Below are 6,226 nucleotides of genomic sequence, written 5' to 3' on the forward strand. Positions count from 1 at the left end.
GTTTTTTTGATAAGTTGATTGATAAGTTTTTTTTTTTGTTTTTTTTTTGGAAAAACCTATCATTAGTTCAAGTACAAGACACGTTTTTTCGTTTTTGGTTTTTTTCATTTTATTTTTTAATTAAACTGTTCTTAACACGTTTAGTAGCAAAAGATGCAATTTGGTATTGGATACAAGAATTTTAGATGTTTTAAATACATCACAGTCATGCTGCCCCTCTACCCATGTGGCACAATCTTGCCAATAGGAGGTAATCATTGTTTCCAATGGTATGACTTTTGTTGCTGAAAGTGTTGTTAAAACAAAGTAACGTTAGTAAGTTAGTTTTACAATAAGTCAGATATTCTTTTAAAAGAAAAATACAATATAATCCTTTCCTACTCTTTTATACACTGATTTCCTAATCTTTTATACACTGATTTTTCTAACTGGAGATCTAGTGTTTATTAAAAAAAGGAGGCACAAAGTTTACAGCTCTTATAATAGCAGTTGATTGGACTTCACTTTTTTTTTTGAGCATAGGTCAGATACAATTTCATGTTGTTTATCCAAGATTGTGTTCAGGAAAACAGCCTGGCCTTCAGGCCAGAGACAAAGCCTGGTGCTGTTAGTCCAAATCCTGCCCACACATGCAGTTTATTGCAATGAAATTACCTTGGGTATAGATAATGGTGGGTGAAGCTACATCATTTGTCTTGTCTATACACTGCCTGGAAACTTTGGTCACGTTATTGGGTTTATGCAATTTAATCTAAACAGTGTGTATGTCAAAAAATTGCTGAGTTTCTATACAATCTAATGTTAGTCTGCATGGTCATATATCTCTAATTTGAAGTACAAATAAAGCAAGGCTTTGTTCTGAGTATCGTCTCATATGAGATGTATCATCTAACTCCTTAATAGTGTCTTAATCCATACATTTTTTGGATGGCTATGTATCAAACAGCTGCTTCCTTTGTAGTATTCACACTGACATTAGATAAATCTGTATGGACCTTTTGGCCTTTTCATTTCCTGATTGTATCTATACATATTTTTTCCTACCTTTAAGCATTCATAAGTTGAGTTAATATAAAATAAAGGATTGAGTCAGAAAGTGGAAAATGTGTTCCAAGAGTCTGATACCCGAAACAAAGCCTAACTAAAATGTTAATACCCCCTGAATGCTTTGAATATCGCCTCATTATAACCAACATCTTTAGTGTATCTTATTGGGAGTTTAAGGTATAGACAGGTGCAATTTGTATCCTGCCCTGGTGAGAAAATTTTATTTAGCATCACGCTTTGGTAAAACTACAATCCAAACCTTTTGGAGTATTTCTCAGTTTCCCTTTAGATATACAAATTGATTATTATTAGCCTATTTCATTTTTTAAAAGCAGCTAAAGCAAAGTTAAATGTTACTGTAACACAAATCCTCAATTAGATTAGGCCGGAACTTTGTCTTGTTAATTCCTATACATGAATGTAGGTTTATCTAAACCATTTCATTGTAGTGCTCAGTGCTTGTTTTGGGTCATTGTCCTGTTTGATGATATACCACAATCCTGCTATCAAGTCTTTTGCAGTTTAACATAGTTTTTGTTTTAGGATTGCCCTATATGTTGCTAAAAGCTTTTTCCGATTAATGTTACAGTCCCTAATATAGACAAGTCTTCCAACATCATGATGCAGCTACCGCCATGTTTCAAGGGGAGGATTGTTGTGTAGGCTGATTTTCATCTTTAGCTTTTTGCTTTTTTGGGCCAAGGGTTCTGGTCAGATTTCACCAGAGATTGTTTCTTACTATTTTAAATTATTATATTACAAATGATAAAATGAAGAATGTAACAGAAAAACCAGCATTGTCACCCCTATCTTGTAGTTCTTTAAGAGGTGACGTCTAGGGTTTGGTTGGTTGCGTACCTACCAGTAGAATTAATTGGTAATACCAAGTATACCCCACAACCTTAAAACACATAAAATGTTTTGTATGAAGAAACTATGAAATTTAGTTCAATCTAACTGCAGGCGACCAGAAGGTCAGGATTTTCCCACACTATACACTTTTCCTCATGGGAGATGCTGTCTTCCTTCAGGCAATACAATACAGCATTTGTCCACTGGGTGAAGCCAAAATTTAACAAACTGACAGTTCTTTAGAACTGCTTTAAAGCAACGTTTTGTACTATTTATTATAAGGAGTCATTGTAAATGGTGCTGAATTCTATGGCAGAGCAATTAATTGCATTTGCAATATGATCACAATTTAGCAAAATACAATTTTTAAAATGCAGAGGTATATCCTTTTAGCCACATTATATAAAGTAATACACCAAATTTCTCCCTCAGCCCTTTACGTGGCAGTTATACACTTTAACTGGGTTTTCTGCCATATAGAAGGTTAGAGAAAGCTGCAGCTACAGTAGCATGTAGATCTAAGCATGTGGGAAAAAATAGGAACTTTTTATTCTAAATGTCACACTAATTGATTCTGGAAAAGCATGCTTTCAAGGTCATTGAAAATCTGAAACCCTTGAGTGAAAAATCTTGTTGTTAGAGCAAACAAATGTTGCATTCACAAAATTGGTTGAGAAAAATAAGCGCTATTTAGATTTTTGTCTCTATTTTTCTCTCCTATTAAATATTAATCCACATTACACTTTTTGAATGTTTAATTGTGCTTATACATGAAATTTTTAAATAATCTTAGGTAATATAATTTGGTAAAAAAAAGAAATAAAATCATAAAATTTTAAAGAAATGTATAAGGTAGAATAAAAGTTGAGGGGGTTTATGCAATTCTTTTTTACAACCTATGTTTAATTTAATATAAAGTTCACTCCTTTCAAATCCTGTACAAAACAACTGAATAAGAATTGGCTCATAACAGCTTGTTGTGCAACTTGGTTTTGACTCCCAATGAGTATTATTTTACTATGACCATTGCTAAGAAGATTGCCTGCAAGCTTCACTGTATATCAGTTCCATGTCTGTAAATACAAAGTTTTAATGTGGCCAAAAGGCAACATGGAGGCAAGGAAAAACAGAAACACTCAAACCAGCAACACAGCTGTCATTCAACCCATTCATCAATGCCACCATGCCGTGCACAAGCATCCACTGATGTCACACTTACCTGCCTTTGTTTGGTCTTCCTCTGTGTCTTCTGTAGTGGCACTCTGCTGTTCCTATTGTGTGCATCTCACAAAAAAGAAGCAGTGAGATTTTAATGAGGACATCTTTTGTCTGTGAATACGGCCCCATATGGGTTTATGTTCATGTTTTTTTTCAATATCTACCCTTGAAAAACTAAGTGCAGAATACAAGTCTTTTTATTTGTCTGCTCCAAGTTAAAGTAAAAATAAAACCCATTTGCTGAAAAGAGGTTCTCAGATAAGTAGAACATAGTAAACCTCTTGAAAAATTCAGCTCACATACAAATTAATAAGCTTTATTTTGTTTTAATCCTTTCATTCTCCTTTTATTTCTAGGGCTGAATGAGGATGTATAACACCCCTAAAGAAGATCAAAACATTTTCTGTAGCCAATGTCTATTTTCCGGCCTTTTTCAGACAGGATACATGAGAATTGGTAGAGCTTGTTGGGTTCAAAAATGTAGGTTTGTAAAAGAAGAACTGAAATACACAGTAAGGGATTTTCAAACAGCTTCCTGCAGGAGGAGAGACAGTTGCACGCAAGACTCAAACACTCTGTCTCTCCAGGACCTCCTCTGCAGAGGGCTTTATTAACAGAACATAACACATGGTTACAAACAGAGTATTGTTCTGACAGAACAATTGATCAGTTCATAAAGACAGGATGCTCCACCAGAATCACAAGGCTGGGTGGTCCCCTGACTGAAGGGGATCACACAGCACACACAGACATTAATTTTATAATCATCATTGAATAAATCTAACAGAGCTCCTCTAAAAATGTTTGTATCCTGTGACAGATACCTCGTAACTATAAAATATACATTTTAACCTCTAATGACTGTGGTCAGGGCTATCCCTTAAGCTTTTTTTTTCTGGATCATTCTCCTAAAGAAATATCATATTGAGCCCAAGTGTGAAGTAGCAGCTTTGATTTGCCCCACCTCTGCTGCCTGCACTTCTCCAGCCAGCCTGATTGAAAACACCTGCTCTCAATAATCTCCTCCTGTGTATTTATTGTAAGCAGTCTGTTCCATTCCTTCCATACTGTACCAGTTTGTCTTTGTTCCCTCCAGCAAACTTTCCAGCCGCTTTCTAGTCTCTTGTAATTTTTGGACTTTTTTGTGCTTTGACTCTGCCTCAGCCCAGTAGTGAAGGCAATTTTGAAACCCCGTGAACCAATTCACTAATTTGACACAATTGGCCAAAATCCTACACCATGCTTGATACATTTGATACAGTTTAGAATGGCGACAACTGCTGTATGCTATCAGAACTGTAATTGGGCGGTTACTTCATGGTTTAACCCTTTATAGGGCACTCAGTGAAATCCTTTGAAAATCCACATTTAAAGTCAATAGTGTTATCGGAACCCAGGACAAGACCTTATTACCTTTGTAACATTTTATTTGCAATAATGAATGTCAATATAATAAAAAGAAATGCTGACTTGCTTGAATATATTAAGAAAAATAACAAAAATAAGTGCTTCTATAAGAAATTCATGAAAAACACAAAGACACACATTTTTTTTGGTCCAACATAACCTTAGAGGCATTAATGCTGATAGTGGCACCTACATGTTTTAGTTTATAAACCTAAATATAATTGTTAAGTAGGCTTATTAACTTTTTAACTTTTCAATTAGCTTTCTACCTTTTTTTCTTGACTTATTAAGTTTTTACCTTTTTTTCAACTTGACTCGAGGTAGGTAATATATCATTCATGTGTTCATCTAATTGGTCAATTGCCAAAATAAGATGCACAGCCATGTAGCAGTATCTTTGCAGAATGGCTGGATATAGATCTTGTGCTTCTAGACCTCACTGAGGGATGGGGGGGACTCCATTTGTAAGAGGTATGCAAGTGATCAGAAATGGTAACTTGCCCTATAAAGGGTTAACTTGTTTGTTCCTTAATTGATAATGATTATATAATCAATTTTTTTTTTTTTTACTGTCCGACCTATGAAATCGCAATATGATAAACAGCTATTCTGATGCATGTCTTGTATCTTTTAGATTTTGAGTTAGAATCTGTCTGGTTTCACTATTACATATCTCTAATTTTTTTGAATAATTTATGGTAATTAGGACACTTTCGCCCCGCACGTCCTAATGTTTGAGCAGGCTGCACCTACAACTATATGAACACAATTAAAAATTGGCTTTAAAAAAACATGCTGGTGAAGATTCTCGATAATCTAGGTCATTGCTATTCCAAAAAAGTTTTTAGAAAAAGTTAAAAAACAAACCGCTGGACTTTATTTTTCTAAGTATGAAAACGTGTCACTTCCCAACCAGGAAGCTTTCTCAATTACAAATGTCTGGATTAGCGTTGAGTTCCAGGCTTTAAACTTTAGCCTGAAAAATCCTTATTATGGCTTAGAAAACATGCAAATTTGGACCAAAAAAACAGGTCTACCCCTCAAAAATGGGGAGTCGTTCATTTTCTAAAAATCAGCAGTTTTTACATTACATTTTAATTAAAGACAACTGTGACACCGAACAGACATATTTCTTTGTAAAAATTTTAAAGTCCAAAGTCGACGTGAACAGAAGTGACACCAAAGGAGAAGTTCAGAATTATTTGTTATGAAGTCCGTTATTACAGTCATAGGGAAGTCATATTTAAATTTAAAATCTTTTTTGCTTAAACATGTATATAAATGTACTCTTTATCAGACCATATTGTCCCAAAAGTTAGAACATTTTTATTTTTTTTAAAAAGTCCTCTCTTAAAATCGTTTTGTTTTGTTTTTTCCATTATTTTATGCAGGCCAGTTAGTTATACGTCAGCTTGTACACCTAAATTCAGCCAATCATATATCAATGGTCATCTGTCAATAAAAATTTTTTCAGTCATAGCATCTTGATTCATATGTCGCAGCTAATATACACAATGGTTGAAATAAGAATCATTGACTTTACCCTTGAGTTACGTTCGAGTGTTCACGGGGATGGACGTCTGTGTCTTCGGCAGGCGTAGAGCTAACAGAACTGGCAGTGTCACTGGCAGTGAGCAAGGGCTCAAACATGTACGGCTGTAAGCCTTTTACACAAAACCAAGCTTCTGTCACCCTGGCGTCC

The sequence above is a fragment of the Cyprinodon variegatus genome, unplaced genomic scaffold (genome assembly GCF_000732505.1).
Source record: "Cyprinodon variegatus isolate N-32 unplaced genomic scaffold, C_variegatus-1.0 Scaffold340, whole genome shotgun sequence".
NCBI lineage: Eukaryota > Metazoa > Chordata > Actinopteri > Cyprinodontiformes > Cyprinodontidae > Cyprinodon > Cyprinodon variegatus.